This window comes from Mus caroli, unplaced genomic scaffold (genome assembly GCF_978045245.1).
Source record: "Mus caroli unplaced genomic scaffold, Mus_caroli_1 scaffold_1, whole genome shotgun sequence".
Lineage (NCBI taxonomy): Eukaryota > Metazoa > Chordata > Mammalia > Rodentia > Muridae > Mus > Mus caroli.
The window spans coordinates 5,703,292-5,727,293 of NW_028227256.1; the positions used below are offsets into that span (position 1 = coordinate 5,703,292).

The window sequence follows — 24,002 nt, forward strand, 5'->3', positions numbered from 1 at the left end:
CAAATGCCATTGATACCCTTAGAATTAGTAATACTAATTCATGTCATAATAAAGCCATCCTCAGATACCTGTCTCAGATAAACCTATATACTTAATAATTTCAATCCCACCCAGTGAGCAACCACAGATGTTCAGGGGTGAAGCTGTGTGCCCTATGGGCCCATTTTGGCTGAGGTTACAGCAGGAACACTCAGTCTTAGAGAACATCTGACAGGGGACAGCAGAAATGGAGTTTCTCTCTGAACTGATGCCAAATTATGAAGCATAGCAGAGGAGTGCTGTTGGAGAGAGAAAGGCCTCATGCTTGGTCAGAGCAGCAACTTCAAATACAAGGCAGCTAGTGGCTCCTCCCCTGATGCTTACTATGGACCAAGAAGCAGACCTGGATCCAGCTCACAAAGTCCCCAGTTGACATCACTATATTAAGCAGAGCACACCTGATCCCAGCACTGAACGCATTATCTTAGTGATTCCACATTGAGTTACATTTTGATTAAGCAACAGACTCAGGAGCATTTTGGACTTGAAACCTGTCGCATTCAAGAAGAGATTTATAGATACCACCTCCCTCAAGAATTGGATTAAGTATTTAAAAAAAAAAAGTGCTGGTCATAGACAGTCCACCCTATTTTCCCTTTGCATTTTCCTTTTTCCCTCCTATACAGTAAGTAAGCCCTCTTCAAGCCCCGGGCAAACTTATATTAGAATCTCTCAGCCCCAAGAACTGAGAGCACATGAGATCAAATGGCTGCTCTTTTATGAGTTACTTAGACTCTGAAATGAAAAAAAAAAGTTTTGTACAAGGAGATAAGGATGGATCAATTCACATTCTTCTACATGATAACCACCAGTTGTGCCAGCACCATTTGTTGAAAATGCTACCTTTTTTCCACTGGATGGTTTTAGCTCCCTTGCCAAAGATCAAGTAACCATAGGTGTGTGGGTTCATCTGAGTCTTTAATTTTATTCCATTGATCTACCATTGTCTGTTGCTATACCATAACATAGAGATTTTATCACAATTGCTCTGTAGTACAGCTTGAGGTCAGGCATGATGATTCCCCCAGAGGTTCTTTTATTGTTGAGAATAGTTTTTGCTATCCTAGGATTTTTGTTATTCCAAATGAATTTGCAAATTGCCATTTCTAACTCAGTGAAGAATTGAGTTGGAATTTTGATGGAGATTGCATTGAATCTGTGGATTGCTTTCGGCAGGATAGCCATTTTTACTATATTAATCCTGCCAATCCTTATCTCCTTGTACAAAGCTCAAGTCTAAGTAGATCAAAGAACTCCACATAAAACCAGAGACTATGAAACTTATAGAGGCGAAAGTGGGGAAAAGCCTAGAAGATATGGGCACAGGGGGAAAATTCCTAAACAGAACAGCAATGGCTTGTGCTATAGTATCAAGAATCAACAAATGTGACCTCATAAAATTGCAAAGCTTCTGTAAGCCAAAAGATACTGTCAATAAGACAAAAAGGCCACCAACAGATTGGAAAAGGATCTTTACTAATCCTAAATCTGATAGGGGACTAACATCCAATATATACAAAGATCTCAAAAAGCTGAACTCCAGAAATTTAAATAACTCCATTAAAAAATGGGGTACAGAGCTAACAAAAAATTCTCACCTGAGGAATACTGAAGGGCTGAGTAACACTTGAAAAAATGTTCAACATCCTTAATCATCAGGGAAATGCAAATCAAATCAAAACAACCATGAGATTCCACTTCACAGCAATAAGAATGGCTAAGATAAAAAATTCAGCTAACAGTAGATGCTGGTGAGGATGTGGAGAAAGAGGAAAAATCCTCCATTGCTGGTGGGATTACAAGCTGGTAATAACACTCCGAAAATCAGTCTGGCGGTTCCTCAGAAAATTGGACATAGTATTACTGGAAGATCCAGCAATACCTCTCCTGGACATATACCCAGAAGATGTTCCAACTGGTAATAAGAACACATGCTCCACTATGTTCATAGCAGCCTTATTTATAGTAGTCAGAAGCTGGAAAAATCCCAGATGTCCCTCAACAGAGGAATGGATACAGAAAATGTGGTAGATTTACACAATGGAGTACTACTCAGCTATTAAAGACAATGAATTTATGAAATTCTTAGGTAAATGGATATATCTAGAGGATATCATCCTGAATGAGGTAACCCAATCACAAAAGAAGTCACTTGATATGCACTCACTGATAAGTGGATATTAGCCCAGAAACCTAGAATACCAAAGGTACATTTTGTAAAACACAAGAAAATCAAGAAGAAGGAAGACCAATTCGTGGCTACTTCATTCCTCCTTAGAATAGGGAACAAAATACCCATGGAAGGAGTTACAGAGACAAAGTTTGGAGCTAAGATGAAAGGATGGACCATCCAGAGACTGCCCCACCTGGGGGTCCATCCCATAATCAGTCACCAAACACAGACACTATTGCATATGCCAGTAAATTTTTGCTGAAAGGATCCTGATATAGCCAGCTCTTGTGAGACTATGCCAGTGCCTGGCAAATACAGAAGTGGATGCTCACAGTCATCTATAGGATGGATCACAGGGTCCCCAATGGAGGAGCTAGAGAAAGTACCCAAGGAGCTGAAGTGGTCTGCAACCCTATAGGTGGAACAACAATATGAACTAACCATTACCTCCAGAGCTCGTGTCTCTAACTGCATATGTAGCAGAAGAAGGCCTAGTTGGCCATCATTGGGAAGAGAGGCCCCTTGGTCTTACAAACTTTATATACCCCATTAAAGGGAAAAGCCAGGGCCAAGAAGTGGGAGCAGGTGGGTAGGGGAGCAGGCAGGAGGGAGGGTATAGGGGACTTTTGGGAAAAAATTGAAATGTAAATGAAGAAAATATCTAATAAAAGATGTAAAAAAATAAAAAAATAAAAAAGCTATCATTCCAGCATAATACCACTTCCCATTGTATCTATGAAATCAAACATTTCCTATGAGTTATATGGAAGCACACATGAACATCTGTATGCTTCTCATCTTGCTTTTTCACCTGGACTTCCAATAGTGATGCTCAGCCCTGTGTTTCCATTTACTTCTATATTGGACCTTCCCTTGAAAAACCAATGAGTCTTGTTTCAGATAACTTGAAGCAGCCCTGTAAAAAATTGCCAAATTTGCAACTGGGCTCAATGATGCACACCTATAGTGCCATCACCTGAGAACCTGAGTCAAAAGGCATTTAATGCCAGAGTAGTCTATATAGGTGATTGTGTTTGAGAAAGAAAAGAGTAAACTGGGTAAGTACTAGATTGCTTTTCTTCTAAGGAATACAGCTGACCCAAATGTGTGGAAAAATACCCCCTCAGACTAAGGATAGAAGTGGGTGAGGAACTGGTACAGCCACAATGTTCCAAAATTTTCAGAAGGCTCAAAGGCATGAAGACTACGAATACATTTGGCAGCAGAAAAGACAAGAGTACCAAGATAAACTGTGACAAGATTGCATGGAGTGCTTATAAAAGGTCCCAACCCTCTAAAGAATCAACCATCCAAGTAGGTTTAGAAGCTTGACTAAACTCCAGGCAAATAATTAAAAGTTTCACCAGTGTTGAAATTAAATTATCTCTGTGACAATTAAAGCTAAAGATAAACTTATTATCTTCTCACATCTTACAGCATAGGAATCCCACAGGCTTATTTCACTCCTCCCAGGTGATTCTTATACAAATGTGAGATATTTGAACATTAAATTTCTTTTTTGCAGTGGTTGATGGAAGATATTGTGAAGCTTTTCAGAGGACTGGGACAAAGTGGTTCTCAGCCAATCATTCCAGAAGGCCTGGAAGATGGACATGTCTTACAGAGGTGTTATGGATCGTTTCAATAGTAAATCAAGTGAGTACAAAATAAGGCCATATCTTAAAAGCTACAGGCTAACCTTAAATTGATGTTATAATTGTGGATATTGGCAGGTGCCTTAATGAGATAATGTAAATGAACTAAATTTTATTCTTCAGTGCATAATATCCCATCATGCTTTATCATGAATTAGAAATGTGGACATATCATGTGAACTGAAGTTGTAATCTTATTTATATGAAAATCAATAAATGGGTAGGGAAAGACACTCGTTTTTCAATTTCCAATTTTCTTCTGTCTCCTTTGCATAAAATGTAGCTTTAAATTATGTTCTCTGTGAAGCATGATTTTAGAGAAAATAATGCAGGAGATGAAAAGAAACAGACATGCATTTAAATTCTTCTACAACTTCCAGGCCTCAGGAATCCTAGAATGAAATATGCCTGCATAATGCCATGTTTTTGTTGTTGATGATGGTGATAAAAGGTGCTTGCTTTTCATATCTCAGTGAATTTTCCTAAATTGTTTAGCCTTCAGAAAGCCTAGTAGCATCAAAAGCATGTTCCAGTTTCAGTCATCCAGATAATATGCAGTACTAAAGGAGCATGTCTCCTGTATTTTTTCTTCACTTTCAGTCAAAAGGAAAATGGGGTAGTCAGCCCTACCATAAAAGGAATTCTGACATGACTACATGACTTTGGAAGTAGACAATGTTGCAGCCCTAAATGTCCCAGAGCTGCACAGCCAGCTGAGCTGCTTCTGTACCACATATATGTTGAAACTATGAGAAGCTGCATGACTATCTTAAGTCAACATGCTTTCAAACCTGTTATACAACAATGAGGAATAAAAGAGAAGAGAGTCACACTAATGCCCAGATTGCAAGGTTTATCTGGTAGTCACTACTGGTCTCTAGGATTAGGTAAAAACATGTATTTGTAGATAATTACTTTTCTAACCACGATAGAGAAGACTCAGTATTGACACACCACATAAAAATATGTTTTTCACGTAAAAATGACCCAAAACCTAGAGAGAGAGAGAGAGAGAAGAAGAAGAAGAAGAAGAAGAAGAAGAAGAAGAAGAAGAAGAAGAAGAAGAAGAAGAAGAAGAAGAAGGAGGAGGAGGAGGAGGAGGAGGAGGAGGAGGAAGAGGAAGGAGGAGGAGGTGGTGGAGGAGAGGGAGAGAAGAAAGGAAGGAAGGAAGGAAGGAAGGAAGGAAGGAAGGAAGGAAGGAAGGAAGGAAGGAAGGAAGGAAGGAAGGAAGGAAGGAAGGAAGGAAGGAAAGGAAGATTGTTACTAATATTTTACAGAGTATTCCATAAAGGTATAATGGTAAGTGTATTGCAAATATTTGTATATATTGATTTTAAGCCTAGGTTATCTTTGTCTTAGTTTTCAGAGTTGGTAGCATCTCTTGATAAAATATGGATCTCTGACTATTAGCTGCAGATATAGAGAACTGTCTATAGGTTTGACATATTTGTTTTAGGAAACACAAAGCAAGGCTTACTTTAGAAATAGTTAATAAAGAATAAAGATAGCAATGTCAACACACATACAGAGAAGAAAGTCAGACAGGCTGCCTGCTGGATCTACCCAGGAAATGTTGACATGAAACTCCTGCTTTGAAAAAAATGTAGCTAGAAGCCTTATTATCTGCTTTCCCACCTCCAGTAGTGTCTCAAAGCTGATGCCTGGTTGTTTACAATGCTATCTTGTAGATCTTATCATGGTCATCATTCAGTAGCACAGTACTCCACCTTACTTTGCTTTTAAATGTGAGATGTGCTTGCTAATTGGCACCCAGACATAAGCATGCATTTCCCCTCCATCACTGCAGAAACCTTAAAACTTATACCATGAAGGATTTCAACATTTACTACAACAGTTCAACATTAATTCCCAGTGATAAAAAGGAGATAAGAAAGCATAGTTATCCCATCAGATATACTTGCTTTACTGGTTAATGAATAGTAAATTTTATGAATATCAAATACTTGTTTTGAACTAAATCCCTTCACCATTCATTATCATTGAAGTTTCAATCTCCATGATACAAATCATTAAGCAACTGCCTCCCTACTTTGAAGGATACAACTTTATTTACTTTAAAGAGGTTTCCTTAACTTTTGATCATTGGTTAGCTAGCTAAAATAAAGATTTTTTTGAGCAAAGTAAACTGTAGTTGTTTTAAGCCAAGGCTTCTGAAATAGTTTTACACTTGTAATCCCTTTTCCCATCAGATATCCTAATGCAGCCCAAACATATAAGACTATTAAGTAAGTATGCAAATTGAACACTTAGTTATAATGAATAATGAAGAGATTTAGTTCAAAACATCTATCTCATATTCACATAATTTACTATTTATTAATCACTAAATCAAATACATCTAATGAGATAAATATGCTTTTTATTTTGTATAAATTCTTAAAAATATTGCTTGAATATTTGATATTGTAGGAGATCTCCAACAGATTTTAGAGTTGATCAGAATTTTGACTTTATAATTACAGGTGTCAAAAATGCCACTTCCCATACATAGTGAAAAAATGTATGTCACAGGCATACTTAAGGCCATTTTAGAAATAGTTGGAAATACTATTCTATTCCCAAGGCATACTTTATGAAATTCAAGACAGCTCAAATGAAAATTTCTGAATCAAGCATTCTAACAGAGTCCTGTTCAAAGACACGCTAATATACTACATACTGGAAAATAATAGTAAGGAATGCTGAAAGTGTTTGTCTTCTGCAATGAAGCCATGTTTCTATGGATGCAGAGACCTTTGTATATACAGTAAAGCATCACCACTCATAGCATACAGTAGTCTCGAATCTGTGAGGAGTTTCATGTAATATTTGTTGGCATTGCCTGGTGTAGAGATCTTCACAGTACAGAGTACAGGTGTCTGCTCATAACCAGGCCTGCTGTGAGTTTGTCCAGTGTAACACAAGTGAGAAATTCCAGGAGTTCCTTGGACTCATCACATAATATATTTAGAACATATTTTTATTTAGTGAGTTTTAGAAACCATTTCTTTATTATATATTTTTATGTGTAACTCTCATATTCAAGTTAACAACCTCACAAAAGAAGCTGTGTTGAAACCAATAGTTTTTGTGTGGTTTTATTCAAAGCCATTGGCTGTGGAACATTTAGCCACTTTCTCTTTGTTTCAAAAATAACATTTATGAGGTCTTCAAGACCACTGCATCAAGTAAAACATGGTTCCTAAGCCCCAGAATTTAGTTTTTCTCAGGCATACACTGGAGTGTTCTTGATAGCATTTTCCACAGAGGATTTTGCAGCATTTTTATTGACTTTCTTTTCACTCCCAGAGCATTAAGAACAGCGGCAGGCTTGAGTTAACAGGAGCTTCTCACAATGGCCACTGTAACTTATGCTCCTTTGTTGACGTGGTATCACTGAGTTTGTGAGCTTATATGCACATTAGTCAATACTATGAGTCTTAGCATCCAGTACTCTATCCCATCCAGCTTAGACCACAACCTGAAAGCATGTCCTCCCATGTCCTGAGTTGTTCTCATATTTTCATTTTATCTGGTAACCTCATTCTACTTAACTGGTATAATGATAACTTCAGATTCAAAATACAATTTAGTGAATGATTAAAATAATTTTCCTGAACCTACAGCTAAAACATAGGATAAGAAATCTTGCATGGTTTGCTATTAGTTTACTGTTAATTGTTTTTTAAGCTTTTAACACTGACACAATATTAATAAGCATAGTATATACTTATAGCTTGTTTACTTTGTTTTGTCTGGTTTTACTTTTTAATCTCCAGAGAGAGAAAGAAGGAGGAGGAGGAGGAGGAGGAGGAAGGGAGGGAGGGAGGGAGAGGGAGAGGGAGAGAGAGAGAGAGAGAGAGAGAGAGAGAGAGAGAGAGAGAGAGAGAGAGAGAGAGAGAGAGAGAGAGATTGAGAAGGGAGGAAGGAAGGAAGGAAGGAAGGAAGGAAGGAAGGAAGGAAGGAAGGAAGGAAGGAAGGAAGGAAAGACAAAGACTGACTCCCCTCCCTCTCCCCTTCCAACTCCCTCTCCCATTAGATCACTGTCTAGTTTAGTATCACTGTGGTACTAACTCTGAAAAACAGTGTAGTGGGTAGACAGGTGGTATGGGTCCTAAGGGAAAACCTACTACTATTACTCTGCTAATGAACATAGTACTAACCTGACCCTAATGACATTGTTATACCCATAGATTAATGTATTTCTAAAATTTCTTCAGTGATGCTCGTATTTGCAGTAGATGGCAATTAGTACAGAGATGTACAAATGGACATGGTGTAGAGAATAAAAGACCGTGTGCAATCCTATAGGTGGAACAACAATATGAACTAACCAGTACCCCCCGGAGCTCATGTCTCTAGCTGCATATGAATCAGAAAACGGCCTAGTTGGCCATCAGTGGAAAGAAAGGCCCATTGGTCATGCAAACTTTATATGCCTCAGTACAGGGGAACGACAGGGCCAAGAAGTGGGAGTGGGTGGGTGGGGGAGTGGGTGGGGAAGCATGTGGGGGACTTTTGAGATAGCATTGGAAATGTAAATGAAATAAATACCCAATAAAAAAAAAGACTGTACTATTCAGTTATAAAATAACATCTATACTGCATTCCTTCCTACCAAATTCAAGGATTATTGCAGAAGAATGGAAGAATGACTGTAAGTCATAGTCTATGAATGAATGCATGGCAGCTGTACATACAAACTCACAGCAGTTTTGACTGCATGTAAAAGTCCTGAGAAAGCTCAAACCAAACCAAATCCAGTGAGGAAGAAAGAAGGTGGGCACAAAGTCCCGCCTCTATCCAGTGAAACATTGGCAACTGATAGCTGCTGCAAGAAAGGAGTCAGTCTTTAAGAGTGTTTCCACTGGTAGACAAAGCACACTCTTGTGGAAGGGCACATATCCTTGACTATATGGGCAGCATAATTTAACTTGGTGGGAAAACAAAATAAACAAAGAAACAAAACAGACACAACGTTTAGTCAGTAGGGAAAGTGGCTGGATCTAGAAGAGCCTGACAGTGGGGTTGGAGAATGTTAATATTCATTGTACAAACTTCTCAAAGAAATTATTAAAAAGAAGCCAGGCATTGACATAAAAATCAAGAATTTGATTGTTTTAAGAATTTGGTTTGTAAAGGTTTTCTAATTAGAAGAATATAGTTTCATCGGAGCTACTATTTCTTTCTTTTTCCCAGAATGGGTTGAAACACTTTTACTCACTAGTTAGTTAAGCTCTTTCAAATTTGACTGAATACAAATCCTACTGCTCTGATAAAGAAGTAGTACATTTAACCACAAATTTAATAAAGTTTTATTTGTAGGTTTGAACTCTGTATGTTTTCATGTTTCCTTTTTCCAAATTAAATTCCTTGAACTTCTCTTGCAAGTGGTTTTGACATAATAATCAAAATAGTTCTGCCAAGAAGTTCTAGGCTGACTAGGGACATTCAGGTCTCAGCTGTGAAAATGAAATATAGGGCAAGTAGGATTTCTCCATGGATAAAGACACTTGACCCAAGTCTAATGACTTGAGTTTAAGACCCACGTGGTACACATGGTAGAGAGAACCAACTCCTGAAGTTTTTCTGTACCTTCCACAGACACATGATATAAACACTTAGACACAGAGATAGATATTTTACAATATGAACATTGGTAAGTATGCCAGGTAATGCTCTGTTCTTACTTCTAGAGTAGTAGCCTGACTAAGTGACCACTCTTAGTATGGTGGACCTGGGTGTGTAGGAGGTTTGCAGAAACACAAAGCAAGATAAACTTAACTTGAAACCATGAATTTTTTTCTTTAAATGTTGTGTTTAACTTATATAAGGAGAAGTTGCTCTTTAAGATAATCACATACTTTTTTTTAAGCTGCAAAATATTTTTATTGTAAAGATAGTCAACAGAGGTCAAAAATGCAAATGCTATCTCAGGACATTTTCCCTTGGTTCCTGAACTTCCAAGTTCCCATCAGCCTTTCTCTGGCTTTTATTGTCCTTTCAAACATGCTAACTGACTACATGTATATGTTGCTTTGAAACAAACACAAATCCATCTGATAATAAAACCAACCAAAACAGAAAGCAGGAACAAAGCACCAAGCCATGTTCCATTGTGCTTTTTTTCACATTTCCAACAGGAGACCTGTATAGCTCATACACTTTCAAAACTGAAGAGAAAAGTCAAATTAGTACTGTAACCACATAATGAAATACCAATGACTCTTCCATTCACAAGTTACTGAATCATCTGTAGAATTATGCAGGCTTTAAAATTTGAAAAGGGGGAGAAGGTTTGAAAAGAACTCTGAAAAAAAACTTTCAGTCTGCTGATTTCCCACATTTGAGAACTTAGTTACTGCAGCATGCCAGTGGTCAGAATATGCACAGCATGTCCATTGCTGTGCAGTGAGCAGGCTTATAGCCTAATGACTGCCACCAAACATAAAGAGAAAAACTACCAGTTCTCAAAGCAATCTCGACTGATGGTCACAATTTAGAAATATCAACTTCTACTCTATCTCCATATATTGCAAAATGATTTCAGAAACAGATTAAACATACAACTGTTTTATAAAAATAAAAATTGTTTGGACTTCATAAACACTGTACAATACCAAGTGTAAATCAAGATAATTTCACTAAAAAATTGATGGTGATTGAAGGCAGGGAATCCTGGCCAAACTCTGATCTCCTCCAGATCTATAAGACTCTATGTTCTATTGGGAGGATTTTCTCCTTTTTAATTTTTTATTAGATATTTTCTTTATTTACATTTCAATGTTATGTCCTTTCCTGGTTTCCCCTTTGGAAACACCTTATCCCATCCCCCACCCCCTGCTTGTATGAGGGTGTTCCTACAACACCTATCCACTCCCTCATTCCCCATACTGGCATCCCCCTACACTGGAGCATCAAATCTTCACAAGACCAAGAGCCTCTCCTCCCACTGATGTCCAACAAGGTCATCCTCTGCCAGCATTTACTATCACCTGAGTTTTTGATCTTAGCCATTCTGACTGGTATGAAATGGAATCTCAGGGTTGTGTTGATTTTCATTTCCACGATGACTAAGGATGTACAACATTTCTTTAGGTGCTTCTCAACCATGCAGTATTCCTCAGTTGAGAATTCTTTGTATAGCTCTGTACCTCATTTTTTTAATTGATGAATTAGTTTAATGAGTTTAAGAGTATATATCAAACTTTAATAACTCGAAGCACAATATTTTATTTATTAAAACATTGCATAATGAATTTCAGTGTTACACTAGTAAGCATTTTCCTACTAATATTTTGACTAAAACATACAATACAACCTTCGCAAAAACAGAAAACAGTTCTTCAGAACTAAGTGGTTGAACAGTCCAGGCTCCTGGCCAAGTCAAAGATGGAGAAATCAGGAGAAAAACCTGACAGTTACACCGTATTTACCCTCTTCACTGAGTGCAGGTTAAAATCCCCATTCACAGCAAATGAAGACAGCACGGGTTGCCTCGCTTGCCTCTCTCCCAACACAAAAAAGGATTAGGAGGAGTTGGCTTTTCAATGTATTTTATTTGTTACTGTAACATTCTTTTATCTACTTTTTAACCCTCAAGCATAAACACAAACAATGTTCTTCTGTGAACACAATGTTCCCACAGTCGTGGGTACTGACAGATAAACAAAGATCATTTTCTGGTGTTCTCGCTCTTCTATGCATACGTATCACACACACACCACAGAGGTAGGAAAGGCCATTTTTAACAAATTATCTTAATTGTAGAGAATTTCCCAAAACTAAACAGACAAATTAATAAAGCATGCCTTTGGTGAGTCTCAAAGGCATACAGCATCCTCTCTTTCTCAAGGGTGAATCCCCTGCAGTGTTTAGTCTTTGTCCAGTAACTCGATGGCAAGGTTGTCCAGGGTCAGCAACCACACCAGGAGCACCTGAGCCACCTCTCATTTGCCGATTCTTTGGACCACCCAGTCCTGCTGGCACAGAGGGCAGCAATTGTTCTGTTTCACCCACAAGGACATGCAGCAGTTGTGGAAGGAATGGTTACACTCTCCCCAGACCATGACACAGTCCTCTTGCTTGTTTTCAGCTTGACATCTAAGACAGGCATCCATCACCTGGACCCTGCAGATGGCACAGGTATCACACTCAATGTCCCAGCTCCACATGGCTACCGAGTTCCACTTCTTGAGGGAGAACATTTGTCTCCTCCCGACTTGGAGCCTGCGCTCTGGAGTGCAAAGAAAGGACGCAGGGTTCCTCGCCGTCCTCCATGACGGCCATGGCGGCGGCACAGAACCCCTCGTTTTTATATAGGGTTAATTGATTCTCTGGAGTCTAACTTCTTGAGTTTTTTGTATATGTTTGATATTAGTTAGCCCTCTATTGGATGTAGGGTTGGTAAAGATCTTTTCCCAATCTGTTGGTTGGTATTTTGTCCTATTGACTTTGTCTTACAGTAGCTTTGCAATTTTATGAGGTCCCATTTGTCAATTCTTGATATTAGAGCATAAGCCATTGGTGTTCTAATGAAGAAATTCCCCCCTGTGCCCATGTGTTTGTGCCTCTTCCCCACTTTCTCTTCTATTAGTTTCAGTGTATCTGGTTTTATGTGAAGGTCCTTGATGCACTTGGACTTGAGCTTTGTACAAGGAGATAAAAATGGATCAATTTGCACTCTTCTACATGATGAACTCCAGTTGAACCAGCACCCTTTGTTGAAAATGCTGTCTTTTTTTCCCCACTGGATGGTTTTATCTCCTTTGTCAAAGATCAAGTGACCATGGGTGTATGGACTCATTTTTGGGTGTTTAATTCTGTTCCATTGATCTACCTGCCTGTCTCTGTACCAATAACTTTTGTTTTTTTGCCAGGGGTAGTGGTGCTTGTGGAGGCAAAGTATGCCCTCAATTTCATTTAGGGATAAGGGGGATAGATTTAAGACACTATAGAATAGACTCAAATAGAGTATAATAGAACAGAACAGAGTTGAGCTGTTGGAGGTTAAAACAGTTGATGTGTTTTAAATACTTACAGCCACATATTTTTCAAAATATAACTCGTGTTTCCATAAATTCAAAAAATATTTTCCTATGTAATGATTTATGTATAAAAATATTTATCTAATCTACAAATTATAATTAGCCTTACATTAGCTACATTTATTTTTGCCTTTAATACAAGACTAAAATAAACAAGCCAATTACTAATACTTAAACATATTGGGTTTTGATATTGAAAGTATATATAAATATATGTGTGTGTGTTTGTGTGTGTGTGTAATATATGTTATATGTATATTTTGTATTAAAATTTGAGTTACTCTTGGCACAAATAAAAAATACAAATAAAAGTGCAAAGGCAGTCTCTGCAGGCAGCTTAGGGTAAACCACTTCAATGCTCACTGCTTACTTTGATTAAGGCTGTGACACACTGGAAATTCCCATGTACAAGAACAGTAGAAGCAGCTTGATTAATAAAATCATGGCTTCCTTAAATCTATCTGAAGACTCATGTTTAACTATTGTTGTTAAATAGATTAATTTCTACTTAAAATTTAAATATAAATAATAGAGATATAGATAAAACTAAAGAGTGATGGTTTCATAACTATCTCTACATATGACAATATCTTCTCAAAGTCTTCAAACTATAGAAATATATAAGGGGCTGGTGAGATGGCTCAGTGGGTAAGAGCACCCGACTGCTCTTCCGAAGGTCCAGAGTTCAAATCCCAGCAACCACATGGTGGCTCACAACCATCCGTAACGAGATCTGGCGCCCTCTTCTGGAGTGTCTGAAGACAGCTACAGTGTACTTACATATAATAAATAAATAAATCTTTTAAAAAAATACTAGAAATATATAAACTAAGCAGAAGAAAATGTAACTGCCTATTCATTCTGTGGAGTAAAACAAGTTACAGGCTTTTGTTTTCTGTCACAGGACAACAAAATTGTAACTGCACAGGTAGTGATTATGCCATTTTTATACCTAAGCAGTCTGAGTGGCTTGGATGAAGTGAAATCACTATGTTTGTGATGGTAAATGCAATCTGAGACAAAATAGGCAGTCATGATAAAAACAACGTGTTTTTTGAAAATGATTCCCTGACAATGATCTTATATATAATAAAATAAATATAAAATATTGTATTTAAGCTGAAAATGACCTTCATTATTTTGATGCCATCTACTGTTGACTGAGCCTTGTTATGCCATTCACTTTGATTAAACCAGGTTCAACCACTGCACTCCATGTCTTCTTAAATTCACTAAGACATTCCTGTTAAATTCCATCTTATTTGGGAAATAGACCCACTAACAGGCCTTTTCTATCTATGTAATTTCTCTCATTCCTCCAATCTAAATTCATCATTAGGGTTCAGTAATACAGACCAGTGTAGCAAGTGTGTGCCTAACAGTGCAGGTCCAAGAATCAATACTCAAAAATCATGCAAGTGAATGAATGACTCTAAAAGAACAGACAACCTTCTGTGTATTTTATTCCTCATGTCAGATAGCACTGTCTAACATTAATGTTATACAAATCTCCATTCACATCTGAGGCCCAGGGACAGGATATCATTCTCATAAGAACTTGTGGAATAAGCTTACATAAATGTTCCTTGAAGAGATTATACACTTACTGAATCACTATTACTTGTATAAAAATCTGTGGCTAATATCTCCTAAGAACGGTACAACCAACCAGGAAGAGAAAACATTAGAGATCAATCCTTATCTTTTATTTGTTTCTTAGTTTTAATTCCAGGGTATGAGCTATTTTGATAGCATTGACCATACCACTGTGTACTTAACAGTAGCTCAGTAAAATATTTTTATAATTAATTAAATTGCAAAGCCAATCTTTCCAGGAATCATTGGCCTAAGCCACTGCAATGCTTGCTGCCTTCTGTTGTTCAAGTCTATGACACACTGGAAATTCCCATGTACCACATGAACAGTGAAAGCAGCTGAACTTGAAAACAGTCATGGCTTCCTTTAATTTTTCTGAAGAAGACCCATAGTTGAAGATTGGGCTTAAATTAATTTCCACTTGAAATTAAAACACATTCTCAAAAAAATTTCAAGTATTTTCTGTCTTATTCTTTTCTAGATAAACGAACTTTAGGATTTGAACTATTTTTATTGAGAAATCTTTTCATTGTTTAACATTTTAGAGACAATAGAGATATAATCTGAAGAGCTATGGATATACTTTTTTTTATTTTTTACCTTTAAAATTCTTATAAGCAGAGTCTTAGTAAACTATTCTATTCACCATATGAGTATTGTAGCCATCATTTTTAGCTAAAGAAAAGGTGAGTGGAAAGAGAGGCTTCATCAGAGGTCAAATGCTAGAGCTTTATCATGAACAAAATCACTTTAACATTTTATTTGTAAACAACAATCTGACTTGTATAGTCTGAACTAAATCTGAAAGAGCAGCGGCCTGTGACACAATGAACCATGTCACTAGACTAAAACCTGGTGAGGTCGAGAAGATTCAGGAACTCCAGGATTTCTCAAAATGGAGAAAAGTAGGTGTTTAAATCTACTCCTGAACAGGTTCCTGTCCTGATGATATGACCATGACACCCCATGGAGAGGACTATGGCAATCAGTCAAGTAGAGATTGTGGGAAGCAGGCCCCGTGAAACCTACTTGTTTACTGCCTTGCCTGAGCCTGCAAAGTGAGGCTGCATGCATGGGCTTCTGCCAGGCTGGACCGCTCCTTGTGACTGGGACCTGTCAGCCTATCTGTGAACAACCTGAGCTCGTGCCTGGAGCGTGTGTGAATTCTGATTGGATGAGGTGGGGTGGAGCTAGATGATGCTGTGAGTAGAAGTAGTAGAAGAGAAGCTGTTGCCCTTGCCATGAGTAGAAGTAGAGTAAGAGAAGCTGTTGTAATAGGAGTAGTTTAGCCCTTGCCCTAAAAAGAAGCTGCTGGGGACGAGAGCTGTAAAAGAAAAAGCCTGAAGTAAAGACATTGTTGCGTGAACCCGACTTGGTGTCCGGGCTGAAGACTGAGGAGACCGGAGACCGGGACAAGAGACAATACCTGAAGTCCTTCCACATGCAGATGAGGCATCCCTAACATCTCAGATCAAGCCAATAGAAAGCATCTGCCTCTAAATACTAACCCACCCCCAAATGTTCATAAGGTCCTCTCCTCAAGGAATAAAGTACACAAGTTATTTCACCAACGATCATCTGAGAATGTCTTACTGAGCTGTCTTATTTTCTTTCCCAAGGATTTTGTTGCTGGACCTCAACTCAGCCACACCAACCAGGTGTGCAAGCCTAACTGCAGCCACTTCCTGCTGACTTGGTGGCCCTGACCTTGTTCCCTAGCTGCCCAGTGCATCTCCCTGTCTGCCACTGACTCCAGAACAGCAGCAGGTGTGAAAGAGACCCAGAAGCCCACCTTGTTCAGTGAAAACCATCCACTCAGAGAGCTGCAACTCTTTAACCTCTCTGGCCCCACTAGAGCTCCACAGATCCATCATGGACAGTGCCTGGTATGCAGACTGACAGTGGCTTTCTCAGACTTTTAGAGCAGTACATAGTACACAGTACACAGAAGTACAAACCTGGGCAATTCAAATATATTCTGATAGTCAAACACATGAATTAGGACTATTTTATAAACAACATAAGAGAGCTATGAGGTGATAAGTGGGTATTTTTAAGTCAACAAATATATGGTCAATCATATCTGTAACTATAATAGAATGATAGAACAAGAGATAATTTTACATAGCCTGGGCCTCCTAAAAATGACGAAAGACAATGTTTAAGCATAGATTGAAAGATCATGATTTTCTAGAACCTTACATTAGTAATGTTCTAGAGACAGTTATAGCAGCTGATGAAGTGGCTTAGTGTATTAAGACCCTTTCCACCAAGCCTAATGACTTAGTTCAACCTCAAGAGCAACATGGTAGAAGAAGAGAACCAAATTGTCTTCTAAGTTACTACACACACACATACACACACACACACACAATAAACAAAATTTATTTTAAAAAGTTAAGGAAAAAAATCACTTTCCCTTTTAGTAGACATTTCTGGACTGCCTAACATCTTCTAAGAACTACATTATCTTGTAGTAAGCACACAAGTATTATCAATTCAGTTACGTTTCAGTAGGCGACATGAAGATATATACATTTTCACAAAATGCATATTATATTTACCAAGTAAAACTCTTGCAACAGGATAGGCACATTTGCAGAGCACAGTCTTGAAGAGGAAATGCTCAGAAAATAAAATGTGGGATGGATGCATTAGAGATGCTGTGAAGGTAGGTTTTGGGGTTGTTTGCTTGTTTTAACAATTGAGTCTATCATCTCATAATTTAATTCCTTCACACACAATTAGAGTTGATCAGTTTGCTTGGGCAACAAAGCAATTGACATTTCTTGACTTTGACAAATATTCTCTTTTAAAGCACCATCCCAGGCAGATGTTCTGTTACTGTTGATCTTAAGATGAGGGATGAAAGCATCTGGTTTTTAAGCAACAGGGCAAGTGCTTCTTAATGAAAGCAGACATACAAAAATAAAGCAAATTCAGGGCAGAAGATGATGGATTAGGCCAGGCAGAGAAAATCCCAGGGAGTGAAAGAAGGCTGTTTCTGCTACAGGGGTATATTCATTTTTCACTGTTACCCTAACAAGTCATCAGAGGTGTAGTGGCTTAGAACAGCTCTGCTTTATCAGCACCCAATTTTGTAAGTCAAAAGTCAGACATGGGATAGATGGACTCTTAATTCATAGACTCAAATGTTAAAATAGAGGGGGAATCAATCATCCATGAAGACAAAAGAATACTGGTGGTCTGTTTGGATTTCAGCCAGAGCAATCTGTTCAATTTGACAGCAGATGACAAATACTAAGATATATGATTTATGTTCTCATTATCAAACAGGACCATGCATCTGCATGAGACTGATTCTTTCTTTGTGTTCTGGAACCCTTATGGAATGGCAGCAGAAGAAAATCCCAGAACAGAAGTCCCTGTCTCCCCTACAGCCATGTCAGAACTCTCTCACCGGGCTTCTCCCACAAACTTCAACTGTCCCTTCCTTCTGCCAGATATCTAAGAACTGATCTGTTGCATAGAGTCAAGTTGTCAAATTAAACATATCATAATATTATGTTTCTCTATTAGGTGAAGTCATAAGTCATTGGAGTACTATCTCATTCTACATTCAACTCTCAAAAAGAATATGTTCTACATAAGGAAGGACTATTGTATTTATTTTTCCAATTCTTAGTAAGTTATAGATTCTAGCTTAATAAGGGAGGATGTAGAATACAATAGAAAGAGATTCTGGGAAAACATGAGGACCCAAGAAATGAGGCTGAAGCCATTGTAACATGCTCACAATCTTTTCAAAACACATTGAAAATGGCTTTAAACATAGTTGTTACTACACATAATTCTCTGGAAAAGGATTTAACATGTGAATGCTACTCCAAAAAGACTATGTGTATTCACATGATACTTTACCGGACATGAGAAAAGTCATTGGTATCTAGATGTCCTGTAATCACCTCTGCTTTCTCTTTTGATTTATCCTTAAATTGGGGTGGGGGGATATTGCTTGCTCGACTGATTGATTCTGAAAGAACTGATTCTTTGGCTAATTTAGATTGGTCTATGAAGAAAAAGTGAAAATGTTTAGGAGCTCGGTGGATCTGAAATTTTTGTTTGTTTATGTCTGATGATATTTTTCTCACTGTAGGAATTCAAGCATAGGAAATTGTGCAGCCCTGAAAAAATGTTCAACATCCTTAATCATTAGGGAAATGCAAATCAAAACAACCCTGAGATTCCACCTCACACCAGTCAGAATGGCTAAGATCAAAAATTCAGGTGACAGCAGATGCTGGCGAGGATGTGGAGAAAGAGGAGCACTCCTCCATTGTTGGTGGGATTGCAAGCTTGTACAACCACTCTGGAAATCAGTCTGGCGGTTCCTCAGAAAATTGGACATAGAACTACCTGAGGATCCTGCAATACCTCTCCTGGGCATATATCCAGAAGATGTTCCAACCGGTAAGAAGGACACATGCTCCACTATGTTCATAGCAGCCTTATTTGTAATAGCCAAAAGCTGGAAAGAACCCAGATGCCCCTCAACAGAGGAATGGATACAGAAAATGTGGTACATTTACACAATGGAGTACTGCTCAGCTATTAAAAAGAATGAATTTATGAAATTCCTAGGCAAATGGATGGACCTGGAGGGCATCATCCTGACTGAGGTAACACAATCACAAAGGAACTCACACAATATGTACTTACTGATAAGTGGATATTAGCCCAAAACTTAGGATACCCAAGATATACAATACAACCTGCTAAGCACATGAAACTCAAGAAGAATGAAGACCAAAGTGGGGTCACTGTACCCCTTCTTAGAATTGGAAACAAAAAAATCCATGGAAGGAGTTACAGAAACAAAGATTGGAGCTGTGATGAAAGGATGGACCATCTAGAGACTGCCATACCCAGGGATCCATCCCATGATGGATGATCCATCCATGTCAGCTTCCAAACGCTGACACCATTGCATACACTAGCAAGATTTTGCTGAAAGAACCCTGATATAGCTGTCTCTTGTGAGAATATGCCGGGGCCTAGCAAACACAGAAGTGGATGCTCACAGTCAGCTATTGGATGGATCACAGGGCTCCCAATGGAGGAGCTGGAGAAAGTACCCAAGGAGCTAAAGGGACCTGCAACCCTATAGGTGGTACAACATTATGAACTAACCAGTACCCCGGAGCTCTTGACTCTAGCTACATATGTATCAAAAGATGCCCTAGTCGGCCATCACTGGAAAGAGAGACCCATTGCACATACAAACTTTATATGCCCCAGTACAGGGGAATGCCAGGGACAAAAAAAAAAAAAAAATGGGAATGGGTGGGTAGGGAAATGGAGGAGAGCGGGGAGGGTATGGGGGACTTTTGGGATAGCATTGGAAATGTAATTGAGGAAAATACATAATAAAATATATTTTTTAAAAAAAGGAAATTGTGCAGCTATAGTTTCCAAAACAACTTGTTCTTTCTACATTTTTTTCTACTGGCAAATAATGCATTTTCAGTAGTAGTTGTGAAAGGATTCACATAACACAAATTATTAAAGAACTAGATTTTATAAGGAAGAATGAGGCAAAATATTATGAGATTGACATTTGTCTTGGAATTCACACTACCAAATTATCAAAAGTAAATGAGGTGAGCAAGAAACAAAATAAAGGGGCCATTTAAAACATACTTAGATAAGAAAATGTAGGAAAAAATTGTAAAGAAAAACATTAATATAGTTTTCATTATTTACCAAATACCTTACAGTGGTCGGTGTTTTATCAATTTGATACAAGATAAAGTTATTTGGGAAGAAGGAATTTCAAGTTGGAAAATCGTTTCATTAGATTAGGTTATAGGCAAATCTTTCTTGATTGTTGTAAGGAAACACAGCCCAGTGTGGAGAGTTTCTCTTGGTGGAGATAGTGAGTGGGAAGTAGCCAATAAGCAGTGCTCCTCAATAGTGCCTGCTTCAGTTGCTCAGGTTAGGTTCCTGATATGAGTTCCTGCCTTAGACCATCTAGAGACTGCCATACCCAGGGATCCATCCCATAATCAGCTTCCAAACGCTGACACCATTGCATACACTAGCAAGATTTTGCTGAAAGAACCCTGATATAGCTGTCTCTTGTGAGAATATGCCGGGGCCTAGCAAACACAGAAGTGGATGCTCACAGTCAGCTTAGTTTCCCTCAATGGACTGTCACATGAGAGTTGTAATATGAAATAAATTCTTTCCTCATCAACTTACTTTTGGACATGATTTTTATCACAGAAATAAAAATCAAACTAAGACTTACCCTTATGTAGAATATGAGATATTAATCCATAACACCCTTTAAAGTAGGCACTTTGTTATCCAAACTGTATTACTTATGAAACATTGGCACCCAGAGGATAAGAGATGTCATGCCTGTCAGTAGTGACCAGCAGTCTGACTCCAGTGTGAGTCCCTTAGCAATATTTATAGTATACCTACAAGTATGCAGTACCAACCATCACTTAATATATATTTAAAACCTGCCTATGCCACATAACAAAATTCTGGAGGAAATTAGTTAAGTTATTCTGCAAAGTATGCATTAGGGTAAGGGTTGAGATACTATATGATATTGTAGAATATGTTAACTTTTGACAACATTCACTGTGATTTTTTTGCTTTTTGCTTTTTTGCCTTTGGACCATCTAGAGACTGCCATATCCAGGGATCCATCCCATAATCAGCTTCCAAACACTGACACCATTGCATACACTAGCAAGCGTTTGCTGAAAGAACCCTGATATAGCTGTCTCTTGTGAGACTAGGCCGGGGCCTAGCAAACACAGAAGTGGATGCTCACAGTCAGCTATTGGATGGATCACAGGGCCCCCAATGGAGAAGCTAGAGAAAGTATCCAAGGAGCTAAAGAGATCTGCAACCCTATGGGTGGAACAACATTATGAACTAACCAGTACCCCGGAGCTCTTGACTCTAGATGCATATGTATCAGAAGATGGCCTAGTTGGCCGTCACTGGAAAGAGAGGCCCATTGGACACGCAAAGCTTATATGCCCCAGTACAGGGGAACGCCAGGGCCAAAAGTGGGAATGGGTGGGAGTTGGGGGAGTTGGGGGAAGGGTATGGGGGACTTTTGGGATAGCATTGGAAATGTAATTGAGGAAAATATGTAATAAAAAAATAATAATAAAATAATTATTTTAAAAACAACAGATTCTTCCATATTTATATGATGCTACACACTAACATGCATTTGCAGTTTGAGATGGGAAAGGAAAGGACTAGCTTGAATGATTTCATTCATTCTGAGAACAGAGTAATTTGCTGTAAGGGAAATCCTCTGCTGCTCTGTATCAGTGTCCTTTCCTGGCTGCTGGCTGCTGGCTGCTGCCTGCTGGCTGCTGCCTGCTGCCTGCTGCCTGCTGGCTGCTGCCTGCTGGCTGATCACTTAGTACCAAGTGCTGCCCTGACATGCAAGAAGCAAACTGTTCACTTCTTTATCCACCAGGCTGTCCTGACCACCCTGCAAAGAACTGCTAAAGATACTTTCATTCTAACAGAATACAGGTTAAGCAAGGGATCATCACCAGAATCGGTGTGAAATAGCAACATCACAGCTCTGCAGTTTTGAGTGATGCCTAGATCATCTTTGAACGTGTTATGTAGCACATGCTGACCATCAACTCAGGATCTTTATGCCTTGGCCTTACAATTGTAGAATTATAACATTCATATATTTTAGTAGTTTTAATTTTATTATCCTTTCAAGAAGCATAAATTTTATTGTTTTTATTAACCATTAAAAACTTATTCCAAAATATATGAATAGTTTATATAAGTATATTTAAAATACAGATATATTTCTCTACTATCTAATGACACAGCTAAATACATAAGTATATGTATATATTTACAACTCATCCAAAAAGGTAAATTACATCAAGAGCCCACAGGATAAGCTAACCAAGGCTCATAGGTGCTCACCAAGACTGAAGAAGCAATCACAGTGTCTGCATGTGTCTGCAAGAGATCCTCTGAGTTTCTATTGTGGTTGTTTGGCTTGGTGTTTTGGTGGCACTCCTAACAGTGGGAGTAGGAGTGTTTCTGAGTAATTTGTCTGTTCTTGAGACCTTTTTCCGCCTACTGGTCTGCCTTGCCCAGCCTTGATGCTGTATCCTGTTATGCTGTTTTCAGCTGATATCTCTGGGAGGCCTGTTCTTTTCTAAAGTCAAAGAGAGGGGAAGTAGATCTTTGTGTGTTTTGGTGTGTGTGTGTAAGGAGGGTTAGCTTCAGCCAGAATATATTGAAAATGAAAATATAAAAGAATAAAATAAAAACTAAAAATACTATACTGTCAGTGATGAAAAAATTTAAGACTTAACACTATTCTGCCTGTGTAAATTTTGTTTTTAAACATATACATTTCAATCCATAGTTTTGTTAATATAATTTATTAAATTGAATGCTAACCGTAAGAATCTAATTTGGTATTGGGAAAGATTAATTTTATAACTTAGGTACTTTAAAACTATAGGTGTTACAATAACAGATATGAGTAAGACAAAGTAGTTTGTAACTATTCCCAGTATCAGGGTAACAGAGGCAACAGGATCAAGAGGTCAAAGCTAAGCCCAGCTCAGATCTATGAGGCTCAGTCTCAAAATGATAGTAATAATAATAATAATAATAATAATAATAATAATAATAGTAATAATAATAAGGAAAAAGACACACAAATTATATAAATTTGCGCTTGTTAGTACCTTCATTATCTTAAAGGAAAATTCAGATCCCATAAATAGATAGGTAATCATAAAAGGCTTTAGAATTGATCAATTCTGAAGCATGAATGCTGGTGTGTGTGTGTGTGTGTGTGTGTGTGTGATACACCTTTTTTGGAAGTCAACCAAAATACAACAAAATAATGGGCACACAAAATAACATTACATATTGTCTCATTTCTTTATTCCTAATTGAATCTTTGGGGAGAGTTCAAATATTCAATATTCAATAAATACCAGTATTTTGCTTTAGGGTGAGAGTTCAATTTACAGAACATAGAAATGGGGGCTATGAATATAGCTAAGTTAGTAAAGTGTTTGATCAGCGCCTGGACCTAGTTTAATATCCAGAATCCACATAATAAAAGACAGAGCTGGGTGACATTCCTATAATGCCATAACAGAAAGATCCCTGGGCCCAAGTTTTTCATTGGCCACTATAGGCATGCACACAAACACACACACACACACACACACACACACACACACACACACACACATGTATGTACACATGCAAATACAAACATTGAAATGAAAAGTGTATGCCAAGAATCTTAAATTGCTAAGAGGATCAGGATTCTGGCACACTCAGTGCCTATAATTGTCTGTTTTCCCTGACTCTCTTGGGACATCTCCTACACAAATGTGGAAAAGTTCTGGAATGGACTTTAGATCACTGGTATCCTTCTGAGTATGCAAGATATCCAGATTGTCAAGACAGAATTGTGGAAGAAATATAGAG

At 38.1% G+C, this 24,002-nt stretch overlaps 1 protein-coding gene and 1 pseudogene across 15 annotated transcripts in view; both read right to left on the reverse strand.

The window, feature by feature from the left end:
- The window catches only part of Sntg1 (syntrophin gamma 1), an 878,005-nt gene that overhangs the window by 414,837 nt on the left and 439,166 nt on the right, over positions 1-24,002 (reverse strand). The gene's annotated exons all lie outside the window — the stretch shown is intronic.
- Positions 11,477-12,156, reverse strand: LOC110290144 (RING-box protein 2 pseudogene; annotated as a pseudogene).